General features: G+C 42.6%; 1 protein-coding gene across 22 annotated transcripts in view; it reads left to right on the top strand.

Moving 5' to 3' along the window:
* PPFIA2 (PTPRF interacting protein alpha 2) overlaps positions 1 to 22,972 on the top strand; it is a 461,781-nt gene that overhangs the window by 386,164 nt on the left and 52,645 nt on the right. The window lies entirely within an intron of this gene.

Below are 22,972 nucleotides of genomic sequence, written 5' to 3'. Positions count from 1 at the left end.
TGCTTTCTTCCGCTTCACTTACTTGTAAGCCTAATACTTTCGAGCAGCTCCTATAATTCAAGATGACAAAATATATTTATTTCTGTTTTTCAGTACATTCATGCTCCATTGAGAAAACAGATTATTTTAAACCTTAGAGAACTAATGTTTCTGAAACAATCAAGGGTATTCTTATTCATTAATATTTTAGACATTTCACTCATAATGGTCTGATTTGGAACTTCCCTCAGACTCTATTCATTGCTTCTGCTGATCTTTTTTTTTTTTAAGCCACCTAATGGTGCAGTGGGGAAACAACATGCATAGAGAGCAGGAGACTGTTGGTTCGAATCCCCACTGGTTTGTTTCCCAGAATATGGGAAACTCCTATATTGGGCAGCAGCGCTATAGGAAGGTGCTAAAAGGCATCATCTCATACTGTACGAGAGAAGGCAATGGTAAACCCCTCCTGTATTCTACCAAGAAAACCACATGGCTCTGTGGTCACCAGGCATCGACACTGACTCGACGGCACAACCTTCCCAACTTAAAAATATTACCTATTTGATATTGACAGCTTTTCCATAGGTGTGTTCTAACATCTGGCCATGTTTCTTTGTAGTGTGCCTCTGAGAACCATGTTTCCTGTAATATGTAGCTGCAAGAAAAGTATAATTTCACCTTACATTGTTCAAGCTGATAGTTTAACTTGTAATAGTCCTGATATAGCAATCAGAGGCTGCAAGCCACAAACTGGTTCAACAGCAGGTTTGCCATTTTCACTCTGCTGAAATGCTTATCTGATACATGACTAGGCTGTGACTGCACAGAAGGCATCAGTGGAGCAGAGCACCCTGCTAAGGTAGCCACCACATTTCGTTTCATCATGAAAATAAGGTTATGGCTGACATCTAGACAAATGCTGCATGGCCATGTGAGGAGGAAAAGGCAATTTTCAATGTTTTCCCTTCCCTCTGAAGCCCACTGTGCCTCTCCAATATATATATTTTTTCAGAGGGTAGTGCAACCCTCAGGGACATTTTCAGTGTTACAAATGTGTATCTGTATACTATTTCCAAAAGAGCTGAAAACATTATGATCGTTATAGATGGGTAACTGGAGTGCCTTCAAGTGAGTGAGAAGTTCCAGCAGGGTCAGGCTGACCTCCAGTTGGTGTTCACAAATGTGAAGAAAAATAAGAGGGCCAAAAAGCCCTTAATTGCCCTCATGTAAGTCATTGGGACAGAATGTTCTCAGAGTGCAGTTAACAGACAAATTGGTGGGTAGAACTAATGGAACTCAGTGGAGAAAGCAGAGGACTTGAACAACAAAAAAGGGAAATTTCTCAGCTTGAAGAATACTCCCTCAAGACAGTCACAATCCCTTCTTCTTCTAAGGGGGAATGCTTTCTAAAATTCTTTAGTTTTCTCAGTATCCATTCTATACCTTTGTGTTTCTGAGGGGGAATGGGTTTGATACATTTAAATTCTTGGTGTGGGGGGTTAACCCCCTCCCCAATAATTTAAAAACAATTGTATGTGTGTTAACACTCTTGCAGAACAGAGGCGGAAGTTGCACACTGAATTTGTTAACCTGCTGATCAGTCTGTGTGCACGTGCGCGCGTGTGCGCAGGGTATAAAGGGTTTCCCCCACTAGTACTCCAATCTTAAATTTGTATAAATTACATAGGGTAACTTCACATAATCTACCACATGTCTGATCCCCAGGGAGTGCATGCTCCCAGCCATTATATCATCTGAACCCTCCATAGTCTGGTTCCCAGGCCTGACTGCTGACATTTACCGTATTTTACGGACTATAAGACGCTACGGACTATAAGACGCACCTTAATTTTAATCCAGTTTTTCAGAGTTTTAACATATTAAACTGTTAAAACATATAAGACGCTCCTGAATTTTGGCAGATATTTTTCGAGGAAAAAAGTGAGTCTTATAGTCCATAAAATACGGTACCCAACAGTCTCCACCCTACTTCAAATGTAGCTTACAAATGTCAGGCAGTGGAGGGAACCCAACATTGGTCGAGTCAGACAACATGAAATGTGTGCAGCTTACAGCTCGTGTGAACCTCTGGTTCCCTCTGAGTTACTTTCTGGTAGTCATCTGAACCAGCCTATACTGCTTTAGCAAAACCAGCATGACGTTATTAGGCTACCAGCACAGAACTACTTGGTGCTGGTGTGGTACAGAAGAAGTCACTGTTTCCTGTCCTATGTATTTATGAGTCTGACCCTTCCGATAATCAAGAAAAGCAAACAAACATGGCTTTGGGATTTAACATTATAATCTGTTTTCATAATACTTTAACATCTTTTCCAACACATGGCTATTTGACAAAGTATGGATTTTTCTTTTAACTGTGTTTTAAGAAAAGGAGAAACAAAATATGTGCTGCAAGTTTAAGGCTTTGCTCAAGGAATTTTTTTTCCAGTTTTCTAATATGGTGTTAGGCCTAGTAGGATGGGCTGCCTGAAAAGGTTATGGATCCAACAGGATTCCAAGAAGCCTTGGAAGAATTTAGTATTGGCTCTGCTGGTGATTCTGTTGTTGTCCTGGTGGTGAACTGGAACAACAAATTCACCAGGGCATTAGACATGATCTCTCCTAAGCGTCCTCTCTGACCAGCTTCAAAATTGGCCCCTTAGTATACAGAAAAACTACAGGAGCTGAAGTAGATGATGATTGGAGTGTTAGTGGAGAAAATACTCTAATCCAACAGATTACAACATAGAGCACATTTGGAGACTTATGCTGAGGAAAATACATGCAGCAAAGATGCAATTATTTTCTGCCTGTATTACATCCACAAGCTCACGTCCAGTGGAGTTGTTTAAGATTGTGAGAGGGCTAGTACATGCCCCTTCTCTCTTGAATCAGAATTTGGAACCATTGTGATGTTTTTAATGAGTCCTTTGTGGATAAAATCTCTCATATTTGGGCCGACTTAGACACTATAGTTGTTGCAGAGTCTAATGCGGAGGTGTCCAGCAACTCCTCTTATGTGGTTTGGTTGGATCATTTTGAGTTTGATGGTGTGGATAAGCTGCTTACAATGGTGCAACCTACCACCTGTTCTATTGACTCTTGTCCGACATGGCTTATATTGACTGGCAGAGGGGTTGTTGTAGAGGCCTGGTAGGTATTATAAATGCTTCTCTGAGGGAGGGCAAGATGCCTTCCTCTCTTAAGGAGGCAATCATTAATCTACTTAAGGAGCCTGCATTGGATCCCTCAGAGTTAAGCAACTATAGGCCTGTCTCCAATCTTCTATGGCTGGGCAAGGTAATTGAGAGGATGGTGGCCTCCCAGCTCCAGGCAGTCTTGGAGGAAACTGATTATTAGACCTATTTCAAACTGGCGTTTGGGGCAGGCTATGGCATAGAGACTGCCTTGGTTGGCCTGATGGATGATCTCCAGCAGTGAATTGACAGAGGGAGTATGATCCTGTTGGTTCTTTTGGATCTCTTGGCAGCTTTTGATACTATTGACCATAGTATCCCTCTGGACCATCTGAGAGGGTTGGGATGGTGAGGCACTACTTTGCAGTGGTTCCAGTCCTGCCTCTTGGGGAGATTCCAGATGGTGTTGCTTGGAGTCTGTTGTTTTTCAAAACATGAACTTTTATCTGGCATCCCCCAGGGTTCCGTACTGTCTCCAATACTCTTTAACATCTACATGAAACCGCTGGGAGAGATAATGAGGAGATCTGGTGCAGGGTGTTATCAGTATGCTGATGACACCCAAATCTTTTTCTCCATGTCAACATCATCAGGAGAAGGCATAACCTCCCTAAATGCCTGCCCAGAGGCAGCAATGGACTGGATGAGGGATAACAAACTGAGACTGAATCCAAATAAGACAGAGGTACTTATTGTGCCGGGTCAGAACGCAGCAGACAATTTTGACCTGCCAGTTCTGGATGGGGTCACACTTCCCCAGAAGGAACAGGTATGCAGTTTGGGAGTGCTTCTGGATCCAAACCTCTCCCTGGTGTCCCAGGCAGTGGCCAGAGGTGGGTTTTTTCAGCTTCGGCTGATACTCCAGCTGCATCTGTTTCTTGAGATAAACAACCTCAGAACAGTAGTACATATTCTGGCAACCTCCAAACTTAACTACTACAATGTGCTCTTTGTGGGGCTGCCTTTGTACATAGTCCAGAAACTGCAGTTGGTAAAAAATGTGGCAGCTAAAGAACTACACTCGTTACCAATATGTTTCTAGACAAAATACAAGGTGCTGGTTATAACCTATACATCTCTAAACAGCTTAGGCTCAGGGTATTTAAGAGAACATCTTCTTCACTATGAGCCCCATCACCCATTGAGATCATCAGGAGAGGTTCGTCTGCAGTTGCCACCAGCTCGTCTAGGGGACGGCCTTCTCCATTGCTGCCCCAAGGCTTTGGAAAGCTCTCCTTGCTGAAATAAGAGCCTCCCCATCACCCAAGCTTTTAACTAGACTTTTAAATTGTTTCAAGGTTTTAATTCCGGTTTTAATTTTTTAACAAACATTTGGGGTGGTGTACATATAATAAATAAATTATTAAATTAAATTAACTACTTTTCTTTGTGATCTCAATATGTTGGTTGGAAATATAAAGGGGAGGGGGGATTTGCCTTAACAGTGAGTGCCAGATGCACAATAATAGAAATGCGACTTAGGCTCCATCTGAAGGCTCCATTGATACCCTGAACTCTCAGCAAATGTAAGAGCTTCCAGTTTACATCAGAAGCTAAGGCTGTTTTAACGAGTAGCCCAGCCCAGCCTGGATTAGACTGCTCGTGTGCAGCGCTAGGATCTGTGTGGATCCCAATGCTGCCCACCCACCTAACCTCACTTTGAAGCCTGGCCTTTAGCCGAGGTTGAGGGCGGAAGCATGTCCTTAATCCCAGTGCCAGGATCATGTGCTTGGGCTGCTTGTAGCCTGACCACACAAAGACACGGGCACATAGAGCAGCCGTCTCATGGGGGTATCCCTCAAAGCACTGCACTCATCATGGGATACATGCTCATGGGATATGTGGAGCCAGTGCACATCGTCCCGGCCTCCTGGAGATCCACTCTACCACCAATTGCTTCTTAGATCCATGTTCCTACCAGTGTTGCAGGATCGTCTGGGGGGAAGTAAGGTTTTGCACAGCTTTCCCCGCTCCTGCCCTCCCTGCCGTGTGAATAACCTTACTGCTTCATGGATGGATCCTTCATTTTTTCCTCTTATATTCTTGATAAAGTTTTTTTAATAGAACATATATAGCTTAGACAAGGCACTAAAACCTTTACACAGTTTGTTTTTATATAAAGCAGTTAAACACATTATGGGCATTGTTCATATGGAGGATTTGATAATTTGTATAATAAAACATCTTGCTAGCCAGAAAGGCAAGAAATTAGCCTTTTTGTCCTGCTGCAGATATTCTTTGAACCTAATCTAATTTAAATTAGGTGAAAACTTCTCTAATTTTCCTTCTTTTATTTCCTGGAATCTCCTGGATTACTTTTAAAAGGCTATTAAATTGGCTTCCTGTCCTCTGGTAAAGATACCAGTGTTCGTGACTAATTATGTACTTCATTAGCAATTGACAATAAAAGGTGAACAATATCATGCTGGAGGTTTTATTTATTTTAAAACATTTTTAGCCTGTGTTTCTGCTTTACAAGAAACAGTAAAGGAAGTTTTAAAGAAATGTCCGGTGACTCTAGTGACCTTTTATTTTTTGGTTTGTCAGTTAAGAAATTAACATTTTGTCCATCTAGAATTAGTATTTCTAAGTGCATCCTGCTGCCAAGAATGCCTGCTGCTCAAATACTGTTTGAGGTTCTGAATTGTAGAGGCACTGATTATATTTGAGAACTGCTCCTAGAATTTGGCCTGAGAAGCTATCTGTCCAGACACTGTCAAAGACCTGTTTAGATTACAGTCTAAAGAAAATAAATGCATGTTGTGGCAGGGGGCATGTATTCTGTCTGTTGGCTCTACCTTTTTGCTTCACATATTCATATAATCTTCTGTACAGAGCCTGAGCACATTCAAGCTGCATGTACACAAGTTCTTATGCAGGATCTGTATCCTGCATTTTGTTTGTAGGCTCTGTACAGAAGATTGGGTGAATGCACAGAGGTTGAGAATGAGGCTAGCAGGCATCATCTGAAACGCACATCTCTTACACAAGTTCATTCATCCTTTATGGTAAGCAAAATATTTAACATATTGATACATTATAACTCACAGGACTCAGCTGTTTAGGGATCAAGGCACCTTAGTTGTTGTTAAGAATATTTATATAACATTTTTCAACCAAAAAAGTTCTCGAAGTGATTTACATTGCAAAGTTGTAAGAATAGTTCCTCATCCCTTTGCTGGAAATTACTCTTGGGGTTGTTCTATTCAGGAAACTTTGCTAGATGCCAGTGACTGAAAGTCTCCATGTACTACCCTTGCATGATGGACAATGTATTTATTATTTTGAATGAAAACTCTACAATTTTCATTAGCCTTCAACAGAGGCTTGGAATGTGATAAGTCTTTTGTGGGACATAGGTTTCCTGGAGCAGTGATGTCAAACCTCATTGTTTCAAGATCCTGGAGGAAAGCTTGTAACTGAATAAATCTTTTTGTGTGTGCTCATTATAAAATATTGGATGGAAATTTCATGCAGTGTTGCAAAGAACTTTATATCCAGTGGCTATTGAAATACGTACACATCTACAATTTCAGTGGCTTCATAATTCTTAAATCTAATATCTGTAGTTGCTTTCACTTTGTGATTTCAAATTTTCTTAGATTTATTCCAACTCATTGAGGTTTAGCATGTCTAGAGAGGCACTTCAGATGATTGCTCTCTTCATATGAATAAAAGGCATCCCAACAGCATGACAGGAGCGAGAGCTGGTCTTGTGGAGGCAAGCATGACTTATCTCCTCAGCTAAGCGGGGTCTGTCCTGGTTACATATGAATGGGAGATTTGATGTGTGAGCACTGTAAGATATTCCCTTAGGTGATGGAGCTGCTCTGGGAAGAGCAGAAGGTTCCAAGTTCCCTCCCTGGCATCCACCAAGACAGGGCTGAGAGAGATTCCTGCCTGCAACCTTGGATAAGCCTCTTCCAGTCTGTGAAAACAATGCTGAGCTAGATAGACCAATGGTCTGACTCCGTATATGGCAGCTTCCTATGTCCTTATGTTCTTTAATGACATCGTGGCAGGCATGTTCTCAGTGCATCCCTGCCTTTAATGTGTTTGCTGGCTGGTGATTGTGCGAACCAGATCTAAATCTTGAATTTTCACAGCCTCCTTCCTGATTTTAACTGAATGCATTATACGCTCAAAGGCCCAAGGCTTACTAAAGAGTGGTTTAATAAGAAAAAAATGGCTGAGATCCTGACTAAATTTTCTCCTACTAACTGAGCAAGAGACCCCTTTTAAAGTGACTATTCTCTTATATTTAGCAGTGGATGAGCAACTGCCCCTATTCAGCCTCAGCATAGATTCCCTTCTGTGGTTGTTGCCGGTGTCTTGTATTTCTCTTTAGATAGTGATCCCTTTGGGGTCAGGGAACTTTCTTGTTTATTAATTAATTATGAAAAACACTTTGAGAACTTTTGCTGAAAAGCAGTATATAAATAAACATAGCAGTAATGTATTAGTAAATTATTCAGTGGAAGTCCTACTATTGAGTAACTTAATCTGGATGTCAGCCAATGAATATAATCCTTCTGCAAGGCATCTGAGCAACTCTGAATACCCGCTGGTCTATGCTATGACCAAGCCTGAAAGAAGCTTGGTTTGCTGTTCCTTGGCAATTTCTAAGGGTAAGTCACTCCCCAAATTAGCAGAGCCCTTTGTGTCACTTTGTGTCACATTAGCAGAACCTCTTCCCTAGTCACTGACAAAATTACAGTACAAAGCTGACAAATTTATTGTGCTATACACCAAAATTGTTGTTGAACACCTAGTTAAATGTCACCTCCAGCAGGGATTTTATTCATTTATTTATTTATTTATTTATTTATTTATACATTTATATAACGCCTTTCGTTGTCACATCTAATCTACTGTGCTACCTTAGTATCACTGAAGCAGTAACTTAAAGGAAGAAATGAAAGCTAGAAACTTCACTTGCATTTTTTTTCTTCAGTATTAAATTCAATAATGCATAACTCTGCCTGATTTTTAATATTTGTTTCCAAATACTACACTGGATGGTTCCAAGCTACATATATGGAAGTAGTCAAGTAATCTAATTATTCTGTGCTCCCAAGTATAGAATCTCACTGAATGGAACAGGTGGAACTTTTCCAAAAGTGCTTTCTTGCCACATCAAAGAATATTTATTTGTGAGCTACATGGAAAGGTTGTGACAGCTCTATGCTATCCAGCTTCTTCTTGGACAAGGAGAATGTTGTTTCTTGTGTTGAATTGTTTCCTATCATCTCCAACCAATGGGAATTCTATGAATGCCTAGCCAGAACAAAGACCATCATTTGTGTACAGCACCTATCATAATCAAAATGTGAATGAGATAAAGTGTACAGTACTGGCCCATACTGCTTAGCTGGGCACTAGCTGTGCTTTCACTTTCTGGGATGAATTTTTTTAATAGATTGGATATTTCAATTAGGGATGTGCAAAAAATTTCGGGCACAGATCGATCTGTGCCAGAAATGAGCAATTTCTGGTGATTCGGGGCCAAACTGAATCACCCCCGATGCCCCCCGATATTTTTCGGGGCCGAGCCGAATCACCCAAATTTCGGGGCCAAAAAATTCTGGTGATTCGGCTCATGACCGATTTTTGGGGAATTTCTGAAGTTTTAGTGACTTTGGGACAGTTTGGGGGCATAGCATGGGATCTGGGCAAAAAGAGTGAGGTGGGGTGGTAGTGCCTAATGGGTGCAGGCTACCACCCCAATTTCAGGGGGATTGGGCAAAGGGCTGATTTTGGGGAAATTTCTGAAGTTTTTGTGTCTTTGGGGCAGATTGGGGCAGAAAGTGGGGCCTGGGGCAGAAGAGTGGGGTGGGGTTGTAGTGCCCAATGGGGGGAGGATACCACCCCAATTTCAGGGGGATTGGACAAAGGGCTGATTTTTTGGGAATTTTTGAAGTTTTTGTGTCTTTGGGGCAGTTTGGGGGCAGAGAGTGGATCTGCCCCAAAAGAGTGGGGTGGGGTGGTAGTGCCTAATGGGTGGAGGCTACCACCCCAACTTCAGGGAGATTGGGCAGAGGGCTGATTTTTTGGGAATTTTTGAAGTTTTTGTGTCTTTGGGGCAGATTGGGGGCAGAAAGTGGATCTGCCCCAAAAGAGTGGGGTGGGCTGGTAGATAGTGCCTAATGGGTGGAGGCTACCACCCATCCCCAATTTCAGAGTGATTTGGCAGAGGGCTGAATTTTGGTGAATTTCTGAGGTTTTTCTTCATAAGGTGTGCTAGATTGATTGATTCATTCATCATATTCATAGTAAGTGAGAGTGTGAAAAAGTGAGAGTGGGGTCAAGAGTTGTTTAATTGAAAAAAAAAATCTCTTTTGCTATCATAGAATGAGAATTCACACCTCAGAAGTTTAGACCCCAAATCAGCCCTTTGTCCAATCCCCCTGACATTGGGGTGGTATCCTCCCCCCCATTGGGCACTACTACCCCACCCCACTCTTCTGCCCCAGGCCCCACTTTCTGCCCCAATCTGCTCCAATCTGCCCCAAAGACACAAAAACTTCAGAAATTCCCCCAAAATCAGCCCTTTGCCCAATCCCCCTGAAATTGGGGTGGTAGCCTGCACCCATTAGGGACTACCACCCCACCTCACTCTTTTTGCCCAGATCCCATGCTATGCCCCGAACTGCCCCAAAGTCACTAAAACTTCAGAAATTCCCCAAAAATCATCCCTTTGCCCAATCCCCCTGAAATTGGGGTGGTAGCTTCCACCCATTGGGCACTACCACCCCACCCCAATATTTTGCCCCTGGGCCCCTTTCCCCCCCGAATCGATTCAGATTCGGATTAAATCCGAATCCAAACCAAATCAAGGGTGATTCGGGTGGCCCAGATTCGGGCACAAAACAGAACAGGGGTGATTCGGTTCGGGTCCTGAACCGAATCACCGAAAATCCAAATTGCACACCCCTAATTTCAATAGTCTTCATAAGGTGACAGAGTTGGCTGCATCCCTTTAGATGGCGTGGATTAATATGTATCCTATAGTTCAAGACTACAATCCAGCAACAGCAAGACCCTCTGTAATTCTCATTGGGAAGGATATGACTACTACTCTGCTTTTCTATAACTTAAGCTTGTTGTTCTGGATCTGTAGGACCAATTTCTCATCAGGCTGATTATGCTGATCCAGTATATGATGCCTAATGATCCTTTAGCTTGCCAGAACTTCTCATTAATTAATACCAGAGTATCAAGTCCTATTTACAAGCATCTTTGTGTTAGGAGTTCTGGGTGGCCTGCTCTCTTAGTAGTGGCTAGCTTACCATAAAGCATATCCTTTTGTATGTGTTCATCTTGTATTCTGTGCTCATGCCCAAGCCAGTACAACCATTTCTGTTTGAAAATGTTATGGAGTCCAAGTTTGGGACTGTCTGCACACTCCCTGGAGCACCCCCGCAAGAGGTGCTGGGCATGGGGTGACCTGTGTCTGGGAGTAAGAGAGCTGGCAAAGAAACAATGTTCTACACCAGGGATTCTCAACGTTGGGTCTCCAGATGTTATTGGACTTCAACTCCCATAATCCCCAGGCCTAGTGCTCTTTGGCTGGGGGTTATGGGAGTTGAAGTCCAATAACATCTGGGGACCCAATGAGAACCCCTGTTCTACGCTAATGCTAAAGAGCAGCTTAAAGAATCAGGTATAGAAAGAAGGAAGCATGACTCTCACCTCTTATGTCCGCAGGAGTGTGCCAGAGGCTCTCCGAAACCCCAAAATGGACATCCTATATAGCCACTCTAAGGCATTTCTGAGAAACACAGACCAGGTCTCCATAGCCCTTCTTTTCTCCTACATATGTTTACACATTCACATTCCGTCTTTAGGCATTAAAGCCAGTGAATCATTATCTCAGTTCTCCTAAGCCCAAAAGGCTTCCCAAAACAACTTCCCAAAACCAGTATTTCATTATCAAGATAGCCCTATCTCTTTTACTAGCTCCTTTCTGACCCCATTTCCCCATTGTTTTGCACAGGAAGCACCTCCAAGTAATCAGTAACTTAACTGAGAATTGATATAGTGTCTTTTTACTCTATAAATTGTCCCACAAGCATCTCCCAAAGCACGCAGTCTTTGGGGTCTGTTGTAAAGACTGTCTGCCTATCTGCTCCATCACTGCACCCCATTTTTCCTCCAATAGAACCCCAGCTTCCTTCTCTCCACATCGGACAGGTAATTATAGGGAGCACCCCTTCCCCCTCCTCCTACTCCCAGTTTTCTATTTTTCTTCCCCAATCCATGATCCCCCATCCTGAGTGTGTGTGTGTGTGTGTGTGTGTGTGTGTGTGTGTGCAAGAAGTCAAGGTTCCAACTAAAAGGAATTTTTGATCTATTTTTCACCAAGGAAGGAGGGAAAGAGGTATGTCCCCTTTCCCTATGGTGGGGGCTGTCAACTTGTCCCCAGAATAAATGATAGTCCCTGTAGGGACCTTCAACCAAACAGTCAGCCCCCAAAGACTGCAGCCTCATGAGAAGTTGGTCTGCTGGCCAGAACCCAAATTGGAAAAGATCCAGACCAGAACAACAAAGTTGAGTAGCCTTCTTGGTCTGAAAGAATTCCTATGATTATATGCTCATCAAAGGACAGACCACTCTCTCATGAGAGTGTAGATTGCAGTAAGAATGTGGGATAAAAGCCCAGGTAGAATGAATTCTGCCAATTTCCCTGGAAGGAGTATCAGTGCAGAATCCCTTTAAATTCAAGCAACTCTTGCCACCTGAACCAATCCATCATGGATTCTAGTTTAATTCCTCTTAGTCCCATTTTCACCATCCACTTCCCACAAGGTGACACACTGGTAACACAGGAATTGTCACCTCAGGTTTCACCTCCCAGGATATGTTCCCCTTCAACCGCCCTGAGCCATTTTGGAAGGGCGGTATACAAATCAAATCAAATCAAATAAATAAATAAATAAATAAATAAATAAATAAATATTTACATAACTCTGCCCAAAACTTTGTGTGCCCATGGGAATGCTGAGGCACCGCCTTCCCTCCACAGATCAAAGCTGGTTCTCTCACTTCCCTTGTTCCTTCACCCTTTCCTAGTTTCTTCACCCAAGTCTGTTTAGCTGTCTCTGTCTCTCTGCTCCATTCCCTTTTCTGGAGCTCCAAATGAATTATCTCTTTGTCTCTGCTCTCCTTCTAGTCCTCAGACCAACACCAATGTTTCCCTCTTTCCCCGATCATGCTCAGATCTGTCATGCTCTGTTCTGATCCCAGCTAGTTTATCTATCTGAAACCATTTGTGTTTGCCTTTCTCTCTCATCTGCTTTGTCCTACAATCCTTAGGACCAACCTAACCTACTTCACTTCCCTTGATCTTGCTCAGCTTCCAACTAATTCTGTCCTCCATTCTTCTGACTGACCCCAATTCTCTGTCTTGACTCAAACTTCTTGTGGTCTCTCACCTGCATTGTCTCTCCACCACCTTGGATCTCTAAATCAACTCAGATATACCCTCTATGCCCAAAGTTGTTCAGGTCTGTCTTCCTCTTTCCTCCACTCACTCTCTCTGGAACTTTTCCTGATCCTACTCTGTCTTTACCTGATTTCACCTGGATCTTGTCCCTGCTATCCCTCCCTTAACATCCTCCACCCTCTTCCCTTCTCTCACCTCCTTCCCCCACTTTAGCACACACATGCAAATAGTCTGTATAGCATGCACATTCAAAGAATCAGTATAGCCAAGGTTAAGTATTAGTGCCCAGACACATGTTCCATCTTGCATGTTCTGTGTCACATGGGAATGCCCTGTGTGTTTTAATAATGTCCAAGCTTCTACTTTGTATTCAATAAAATATTTTTTGATTGGAATTTTAAGCCTGCAGTTATTATTTCCTTGGGAAATTGCCTGCTTTATAACCATGCCTGGGGTCCCCAAAAAGGGACACAACAGCACCCCCATGTATCAGTGCCAGGCAGGATGCTTTGTAATTTATGCTTCAGCAAAGGAGATCTATCTTCATAATGTTATCCTGCAAGATAATGCCAAGAGTACAAGCAAAGAAGATACTCTCTTTGAGCCAATCAAGACATGGTGTTCTTTAGCCTACGTTTTTACCTAAGATCATATGCCACATAATCTGACATGGTATGCAAAAAGATCATCTCTTTGGTAGTGTAAAAACCCTCATTCAGAAACAATGAGAAAAAGATGCTGAAGAGAATTGGTGCAAGGTTTACACACAGAACCATCCAATTAACCAATACTGTTGTGGGACAATGTGATAAAATGAAAGGCAAATTTACATAAATAAGTGCTCATTTTCTTCATAAGGTTATATGCACAGATATCTGATCATGTGGAGTAATATTATCTTAATATGTTTATTAATGTGTTGTGTTCTGAACAGTCACAGCCATTTTTATAATCAGGATAATCATGACCATGGAAAATACTACAGCTGGCCCCATTTAATGAAAAGCCCAGGCTGTGAAAGCTACACAGCATCTGACTCCTATTCTCTTAAGTTGGATCCTATGAGACAACAAACATGTTCAGTCTTCCATACATTCTCCCACTAGCTTTTAATGATGTAGAAGTGAATAAATGGATTGTAACTTTATTTCTCTGTATTTCCCATAAAAAAACAAATCATTTAGTGTTTTGGGGAAATGCCTGAGTCCCTGCTGGGAACAAAGATATGACTGCCACCACCCCTTACGGTCACCCCTAGAGGATAGGGGTGACCATAAGGGGTGGTGGAAGTCACACCTTTGTTAGACCCCCCATTACATGATGAGAAAGGGCAAGCTCAGGAATAGAATTGAGCCATGGGTACCTGTCCAAATCATGCCTCATTCCCCTCCCATACATAAACACAGAAAAATAGATGCGCCCAGAGATAGAAGAAGAAAGAGGCTACAACAGGAGAGGAGGAAGGAAGGTTTTGTTTTGTTTTGTTTTGTTTTATTCTTTCCCTCAGGACTGAGTATAATGTGCTGCACTATTGCTGCTATAACTATCTGGTTTTGCTGGATTTTAGATTGACAAAGGCAGAACTTGGGTGCCTTCCTTCCTTGAGTTATGGTTTGTTTTGTTTGTGAGATAGTGTTGTGGCAAGAAATGGACAGTGGCAGGTGTGTGTGTGTGTGTGTGTGTGTGTGTGTGTGTGTGTGTGTGTGTAAAATATTTCTTGGTGATTGCTGTGATGAGCTCTATGTCTGGCCTTGAGACTAACTTGTGCTTCACTCACTGCTCTGGTCTACTCTGCAATCTGCATTGTACTTCAGTCAAAATGTGGCTGAAGTTGCTCTGATTGAGCTTATGGCTATGTTTGCTTACTGCTAAGTAAGAGTGCTATTGTGGCAACTGTTGCAATGCTAGGAGTGTAAGGAGTCATAATTGTGTGTGAGAGGGAAGCTTGTGCCAATGATGTAACTGCAGTGCAGGCACTGTGACTGGCACTGGTTTCTGGGTCAGTGATTCTTCTTTGGCCATTTTTGGACTTTCTTTGAAATGTGTGTTCTGTGTTGGTGGGGGGACAGATTCCCTTTTACTGTGTAATTCTGTAGTGTTTTTCAAAGCGGAGTTGCAAAATGCATTACAAATTGCAATGCAAAAGTTGTATGCAGTGCGCACTGTGAGTAAAACTTGTTCCAGCCATAGGGAACAATGGGGAAACTTGAAACATTGCATTGTTCCCCATGGGTAGCTCCTAGGGACACCAAAGTGGATTGGCTGGTAGGGCATGATGGGTGCTACCTACCACCCAACCCACAAAAGAAATGGCCAAGCGGGTGATTTTTAAAAATCTTAAACCTTTCCCAAAAAATCCCATAGGCTCCTAGGAGCTACCCATGGGGAACAATGCAATGTTTCAAGTTTCCCCATTGTTTCCTATGGCCAAAACATTTCAAGTTTGTTCCATCAAAACAACTTGTTGGACCAGTTGCTTCGATGGACTGTTTTGGCCTTTTGTGTTTCATTTCAAACTGGAAACAGAATGCAAAATCTGTTTTGTGCACATCCCTAACTATGACACCCCTTATTTGGACACCCATCTCGAAATTCTGAACTTGAATGGGCTGATTATCTATCAGCCCATCTATACTTGATCTACACTTGATCTCCACCCCCCCATAGGATCTCTTATACCCAAACCTAATGTTCAGACTCTTGATCCCAATACTACCGATGCTGATGCTCTCCCTCCAGTTCTCAGACTCATAAAAGAACTTGATTTCCTTCTCAAACCTGATTACAGACTTGATCCTAATACAGATCACCATACCACAGACCATCCAGGACCATGCCACTGAAGTTAGAGTTGCTTAGGAGGGATTATCTGGCACCCATACCACCAAGGGCACCACTCCACGATGTGGCAACCACCTGCTTTGCAGCTCTCAAATATCACAGCATTGATGCCAACTTTACTTCAGCAGGCTCCAGTGCCCTTTTCATCTGCCTTGGACCTGAGGCTGACATCCCCACAAGTCTTCTCCGAACCAGACAGGTTCAACATCAGATTCAATTTTGAGCCCTTCAAATGGACCTCCCTTACCTATTGTTCCACCAGGACACAGTAGAATTACGTCCTGACATTGGCTTCCTTCTCAAAGTGGTCTCCTTCCATTGATCACAGAAATTTTCTCTTCCATTGTTTTTCCTTCATTTGACCTCCCAGGTAGCAACATCTTTACACATGCTGGATATAAAACAAACATTAGCCTTTTATACACACCACACCTCTGCAGTCAGAAAAGGCAACTTCCAATCTGTCACCTATGGAGAACCTTACAAATGACACCAGCCCTTATCATAATCAATCTCCAGCTGAATAGTCAACACCATTTTACTCATGTACCAGCTTGCCTACAGATCACCTCCAACCCCCATCAGGGCTCACTCCACAAAGGCACTGGTGACCTCCATGGCCTTTGATAGGAACATTTCTATGCAGTTCTTCTGTCAAGCAGCCACATGAGTGCAGCCTACCTCCTTCATCACACACTGCACATCAGATGTCAGAGCAAGATGATGTGGCCTTCAGCAGAGCTGTTCTCAACTCTCTTTCCCAGTAACTGCATCTCCTTCCTCTAAATATGTCAGCTTGCCATTTGCTCATCAGTCTGAACCACAGAGACCATGCCAAAGAACAGGTTGCTTACCTGTAACTTTGGTTCTTCTAGTGGTCATCTGAGTTCACATGCCCTCCATTCCTGCCCGCTGCTGCAGTCTCTTTTAGACCGGTAGACACTCAAACTGAGAAAAACCAGCCACAGCACCACAGAGGGAATGGAATTCCCTCCAAAACCACAGCAGGGACAAAGAGCTCTAGAAGGTTCCTGACAAGGTCTCCACACATGAACAAGAGCCTATCAGTGTGAACTCACAGATGACCACTGGAAGAGTCAAAGTTAGAGATCAGCAACTTCTTGTTGTTCTTAAACACCAGCTATCCTTAAATATCTTGAGAATGGGCAACCTCACCTTGATTTAGAATGTGTCTAATAACTTTTGCAAATACCTGGGATGACATAAGAACATAAGAACAGCCCTGCTGGATCAGGCTCAAGGCCCATCTAGTCCAGCATCCTGTTTCACACAGTGGCCCACCAGATGCCGCAGGAAGCCACAGGCAGGAGTTGAGGGCGTGCCCTCTCTCCTGCCATTGCTCCCCTGCAACTGATACTCAGAGGCACACCCTTGAGGCTGGAGGTGGCCCACAGCCCTCTGCCTAGTAGCCATTGATAGACCTCTCCTCCATGAAGTCATCCAAACCCCTCTTAAAGCCATCCAGGTTGTTGGCCGTCACCACATCCTGTGGCAGAGAGTTCCACAAGTGGATCACGCGTTGTGTGAAAAAGTAATTCCGTTTGTTGGTCCTAGACCTCCTGGCAATCAATTTTGTGGAGTGACCCCTGGTTCTAGTGTTGTGTGAGTGGGAAAAGAATCTCTCTCTCTCCACTTTCTCCACGCCGTGCATGATTTTATAGACTTCTATCAGGTCTCCCCACAGTCGTCTTTTTTCTAAACTAAAAAGCCCCAGGTGTTGTAGTCTTGCCTCGTAAGAAAGGTGCTCTAGGCCCCTGATCATCTTGGTTGCCCTCTTCTGTACCTTCTCCAGTTCAATGTCCTTTTTAAGATGTGGTGACCAGAATTGTACGCAGTACTCCAAGTGTGGTCGCACCATAGTTTTGTATAAGGGCATTATAATGTTAGCCGTTTTATTTTCAATCCCCTTCCTAATGATCCCTAGCATGGAATTTGCCTTTTTCACAGCTGCCGCACATTGAATAGACACTTTCAACGAGCTGTCCACCACAACCCCAAGATCCCTTTCCTGGTCCGTCACCGACAGCTCAGATCCCATCAGCAGATACTTGAAGTTGGGGTTTTTCGTCCCAATGTGCATCACTTTACACTTGCTTACATTGAACCGCATTTGCCATTTTGTCGCCCACTCCCCCAGTTTGGAGAGATCCCTTTGGAGCTGCTCACAATCCGTTTTGGATTTCACTACCCGGAAGAGTTTGGTATCATCTGCAAATTTGGCCACATTGCTGCTTACCCCTGCTTCTAGATCATTTATGAATAAATTAAAAAGCACCGGTCCCAGTACAGATCCCTGGGGGACCCCACTTCTTACTTCCCTCCATTGTGAAAACTCTCCATTTATACCTACCCTCTGTTTTCTGTCTTTCAACCAGTTAGCAATCCACACATGTACTTGTCCCTTTATTCCATGACAGCTAAGTTTCCTCACGAGTCTTTGATGAGGAACTTTGTCAAAAGCTTTTTGGAAGTCCAGGTAGACTATGTCAACTGGATCACCTTGATCCACATACTAGCTGACACTCTCAAAGAAGTCCAAAAGGTTGGTGAGGCAAGATTTACCTTTGCGGAAGCCATGCTGGCTCACTCCCAGCAGGGCCTGTTCTAGGTGCTTTACAATTTTATCCTTGAGGATGCTTTCCATCAATTTGCCTGGAACGGATGTTAGGCTAACCGGCATGTAATTTCCCGGATCGCCCCTGGATCCCTTTTTGAAAATCGGTGTTACATTTGCTACTCTCCAGTCCTCTGGTACAGAGCCCGATTTCAGGGATAAGTTAAATATTTTAGCAAGGAGGTCGGCAATTTCACATTTGAGTTCCTTGAGGACTCTTGGATGGATGCCATCCGGCCCTGGTGATTTGTTAGCTTTCTGTTTTTCCAGACAGTTTAGAACATCATCCCTTGTCACTTCTGTCAGATTCAGCTCTCTAGCCTCCATCCCTAAAAAGCCTGGTTCAGGAACAGGTATATGCTCAGTGTCCTCTGCCGTGAAGACAGACGCAAAGAACTCATTCAGTTTCTCTGCAACCTCCATATCCTCCTTAATAATCCCTTTCACTCCCTCATTGTCTAATGGCCCAACCGCCTCCCTGGCAGGTTTCCTGCTTCTGATGTACTTAAAGAAGTTTTTGTTATTCCCCTTGATACTTTTGGCTAAATGTTCCTCAAACTCTCTTTTTGCCTCCCTTATTGTCACCTTGCATTTCTTTTGCCAGAGTTTGTGTTCCTTTCTGTTCTTTTCCTTTGGACAGGCCTTCCAATTTCGGAAGGAAGTCTTCTTCCCTTTTATGGCTTCCTTGACGGTACCCGTTAGCCATGCTGGCATCCTCCTGGACTTAGTGGTACCTTTCCTCCTTTTGGGTATACAATCTAACTGGGCTTCTAGTATTGTGGTTTTGAGTAAACGCCGTGCACTCTGGAGCGAAGTGACTCTCCTGTTTTTCCCCCTCAGCTTTCTTTTCACCATACTCCTCATTTGGGAGAAGTTTCCTCTTTTGAAATTTAAAATGTCTGTGTTTGACATCCTTGGTGATTCTCTCCCCGCATGTATGCTGAATTTGATGGCACTGTGGTCACTGTTCCCTAAAGGGTCGATGACACTGACATCACGCACCAGGTCCTGGGTGTCACTCAGAATTAGATCCAAGGTCGCCTTCTCTCTGGTCGGTTCCGTGACCAACTGTTCTAAGGCACAGTCATTTAGCGTATCTAGAAATTTGACCTCTTTGTCCTGACTTGAATGTGAATTTACTCAGTCTATGTGTGGGTAGTTGAAATCACCCATAATTACAGCCCTGCCTCTCCTTGATGCCTCCCTGATTTCCTCCTGCAACTCCCAGTCACTGTCGGCATTTTGATCCGGAGGGCGATAGCATGTCCCCAGTAGCACGATTCCTTTCCGGCCTTGTATAGTCACCCACAGGGTTTCTGTGGAGGACTCCAGTCCACCTAGGTTTTCTAGCATCACAACAGAATCACAACATCTCCCACCATTAGGTGTGTTTTGCGCCACCCATTCATCCTAAATAGTGCTAGACAAAATAAGCATACTCCTCCTCATAGAAGCAATGATCATTGTGATTATTACCTGAGGCACTTGGTGATACCAAAAAACCTTTTTATGCTCACCCAGGGTTGGATACTTTACCATGCCTTCATGATCTTGAAACTCACAGCTTGGAGGATCCAACACTAGATGAAGTTGAAGATGAGCTGAGAAGCTTCTTAGCAAGCTTAAGGAAACCTCCCACCATAGCATTTTACCAGGCCAAATGGAAGTGGTTCTGTATGTGTATTTCAAAACACAACTTTCAACCCTCAAAAGCCTTAATAAATAATATCCTTCAATAAGAGGTCCACCTTAAATCTCAGATATTCTCATACGCATCCATGTGAGTACTTCTTACAACATATTAGCTTTTCACCCCCTGGGAATAATGCCTCACTATGCTATTATTCCCTGGTGAAGAGTTTTTTTCAAGGACTCTTCAAACCTTTATCTACCTACAAGAACTAAAAGTTCCATCATGGAGTCTATCAGTGGTCCTGGCTCAGTCCATAGACAAGCCCTTTAAGTTAATGGCTACTATAGCCCTACAACTCTTAATATTTAAAAGAATATTTTTGGTGGCAGCAACTTCTGCAAGGAGACTCATCAACTCTATGCCCTATACTGTGACCAGCATTTCATTTGTTTCCCATGCTGAAAATGTGGTCTTATGACTGGATGGTAACTTTTCTTCCCAAAGTTGCCTCTGGTTTTCATATTAACTAGAACTTGGTTCTGAATGTGTGTTTTTCCCAACCCAAGATCATGTTGGATGTAAAGCATGTCCTCTCTTTTAAATAGGGCTTCACCATTTTGGATTAACAACAGACTGTCTGCTACTAGGGCTCACGTATTGCCAAAAACATTTCCCTCCAGGATATGGCCCAAAACTATAACATTCCCCACTGTAAGTCTGTACACAATGGGTCACAGTGTTCTATAAAGAAACTAAACAGGAGTGTTCTTACTGCCTTTGAGGCACACAGAGTGTACAAGTTCTCCTCACTTGGGATAGAATACTCTATAGAGCTCAAAGCTTTCAAGTGCTGTTCTGCACAGTCATAGAGCTTCCTGTGTGTATATGTTTGCACAAATGACCACTCAAAGAAAGCACAGTTAAAAGCATCAATCTGTCTCACCCCTCAGACAAAGAACAGGTTATCAGTGACGGGGGAAGCTATTGCCTAGACTTCATTCCTCCACAAGATGAAGGTTTAGGGTTGGAGAATCAGCTGAATGCATGGATCTCAAAAATAGGGAATCCTACAAGCTATGCTGCTGGATGTGGGAAATGTTAACACCAACAGCAGTCTTGTCTCTTGTGCATGTTCAGTTGGGCAATCTACAAGTGAATAACTATTTCCTCACTCAGATCATCCCTTGCTATATTGGTGGTGTTGTTTTTAAGCTGTGTATTTAATTAGACTGGTTTGGCTTGTTCATCTCTAACCAAGAATAATTACTTTAGTGCTGAATACAAAATGTTATTTGAAATGAGCCTAGTAATTAAATGCAGCTTTTAAAAAACAAATCAAAATTGCATTAATTGAAATTAAATATGTGTAATTACCATCCACCTATTTTTCTCCTATTGCTGAAAGAATGTATTAGCATAGCCACTAAGGGTACGTGCTTTTGTTTAGCCTCTAAAAATACTTATTATCACACAGCTTTTAGTTTTTTTAATTGTTCATTATTTACTAAAGATTGTTTTAACATGAAATTTGTCTTTGTTTCTTTTTTGTGTCACCACTCATAAGATATCAGTATATATTAATAGCTCTCTAGCTCGACACACTTATAAAGTACTCATTCTTTGCAGCTGCCTTAATGCCCCTATCTCCTGAATTATTTTGGTGAAGCCAGTTTATCAATATCAAGCCTTTTTAACATGAGTAAAAATGCGGTGGGGGGAACCCAGTTACTGTAAATGCAGGTTGAGGTTTTCACATTTTAATCTCTCAGCTAATAGTGTCCTTTGCAAACTTTGAGTCACAGTTCAGTGGTGCTTTGCATGAAGAAGGTCCCAGGTCCCATCTCTGTCATCTCCAAGTAAGACAGGCCAACATTCCTTTCTGAAACATGGAGAGCCACTTGCAATTTAGACAGTACTGAGCTAGATGGACCAATGATCTAATCAGCAGAAGGCAACTTCATATGTTCTTGCAGGAAGAAACACAGCAGAGGCTTTAGTCATGTTTAGGCAGAGTCTTTGATATACACCCCTGCTAACTTGGATACCCCTGCTAACGTGGCAAAGAGGCACCTTTGAATGTGGCGATTCTCTTTATTTAGCAGGGGTAGAGTAACTGGCCCCATCCCTCCCCAGCACAGTACCTCCCGTGACTGTTGCTGGTGTCTATCTTATGTTTCTTTTTAGATTGTGAGCCCTTTGGGGACAGAGATCCATCTTATTTATTTATTATATCTCTGTGTAAACCGTCCTGAGCCATTTTTGGAAGGGCAGTATAGAAATCGAATTATTATTATTAACAACAACAATAATAATAATAATAATTAATAATAATAATTAATAAACCTCAATCCACAGGAGAACTGCTAATGTGAATATATAAGAATAACCTCCAGCACAAGGCCAGAAGTCCATCTGGTCTAACAATCTGTCTCCACCACAGTGACCACCAGCCAGGGAAAATCAGCCAGAATATAATGGAGATGTGTGCTGCAGCATCTGCTAGCCAGAAGTATTGTGCCTTTGAATATGGGGGTTCCTTCCAGTGGCAGATTTATCCTCCACACCATGTTTTCATCTCTAATTCTCTCAAGGGATGCATTGTGGAGAACATAACGAACCTTTTTCAGTACAGCTGCAGTTGAAAGCCTGAGTCAGCATATTATGTTCTCCACATGAATCCATCAAGACAGTGAGAGATGCACTGAAGGGAGATCTTGTTGGGTGAGCCCTTAGAGACAACTTGCACATGTCTGAGGCTGAATGATGGTTCATAAATTCACAACAGAAAACTGCTTAAGCTTTTCAAATTATTGCCTTCCTGGGTTTTATTGTACATTTTCACCACGTTTTTCACTCTTTATGGGAAAGCAGGATACACACTTTCAAAATATGTTATTGCATCCCTGGCAATAATTAGAACACCCTGTATGGAGTTGTGAACTGAGTAAAACTTATCGGAAAATTGTGACATTTAATGTAATGATTCAGGAAGCTCATATTGTAGGTTAACTGTGGGAAGAAAGGCAAATCCCACTTCAGAATGTGTTATATGTTGTCTAATGTGTTGGCTGAGGCTAGTTCTGTTGTAACTGTAACCTGTTTTGTATGTTCTACATTCAAGTGCCTTAAATTCAAGATTAAGCTTAATACTTTGGTTATGGGGGCATCATCTTTTGATAAAAAGTAATCATCTTTTTAACTTGATAATTTATTGTTTTCTAAATGAACAAACTCTGCTC

The sequence above is a fragment of the Hemicordylus capensis genome, chromosome 5 (assembly GCF_027244095.1).
Source record: "Hemicordylus capensis ecotype Gifberg chromosome 5, rHemCap1.1.pri, whole genome shotgun sequence".
Lineage (NCBI taxonomy): Eukaryota > Metazoa > Chordata > Lepidosauria > Squamata > Cordylidae > Hemicordylus > Hemicordylus capensis.
Note: the sequence above shows the minus strand (reverse complement) of the source record. Positions and strands in the feature narration are given on the sequence as shown.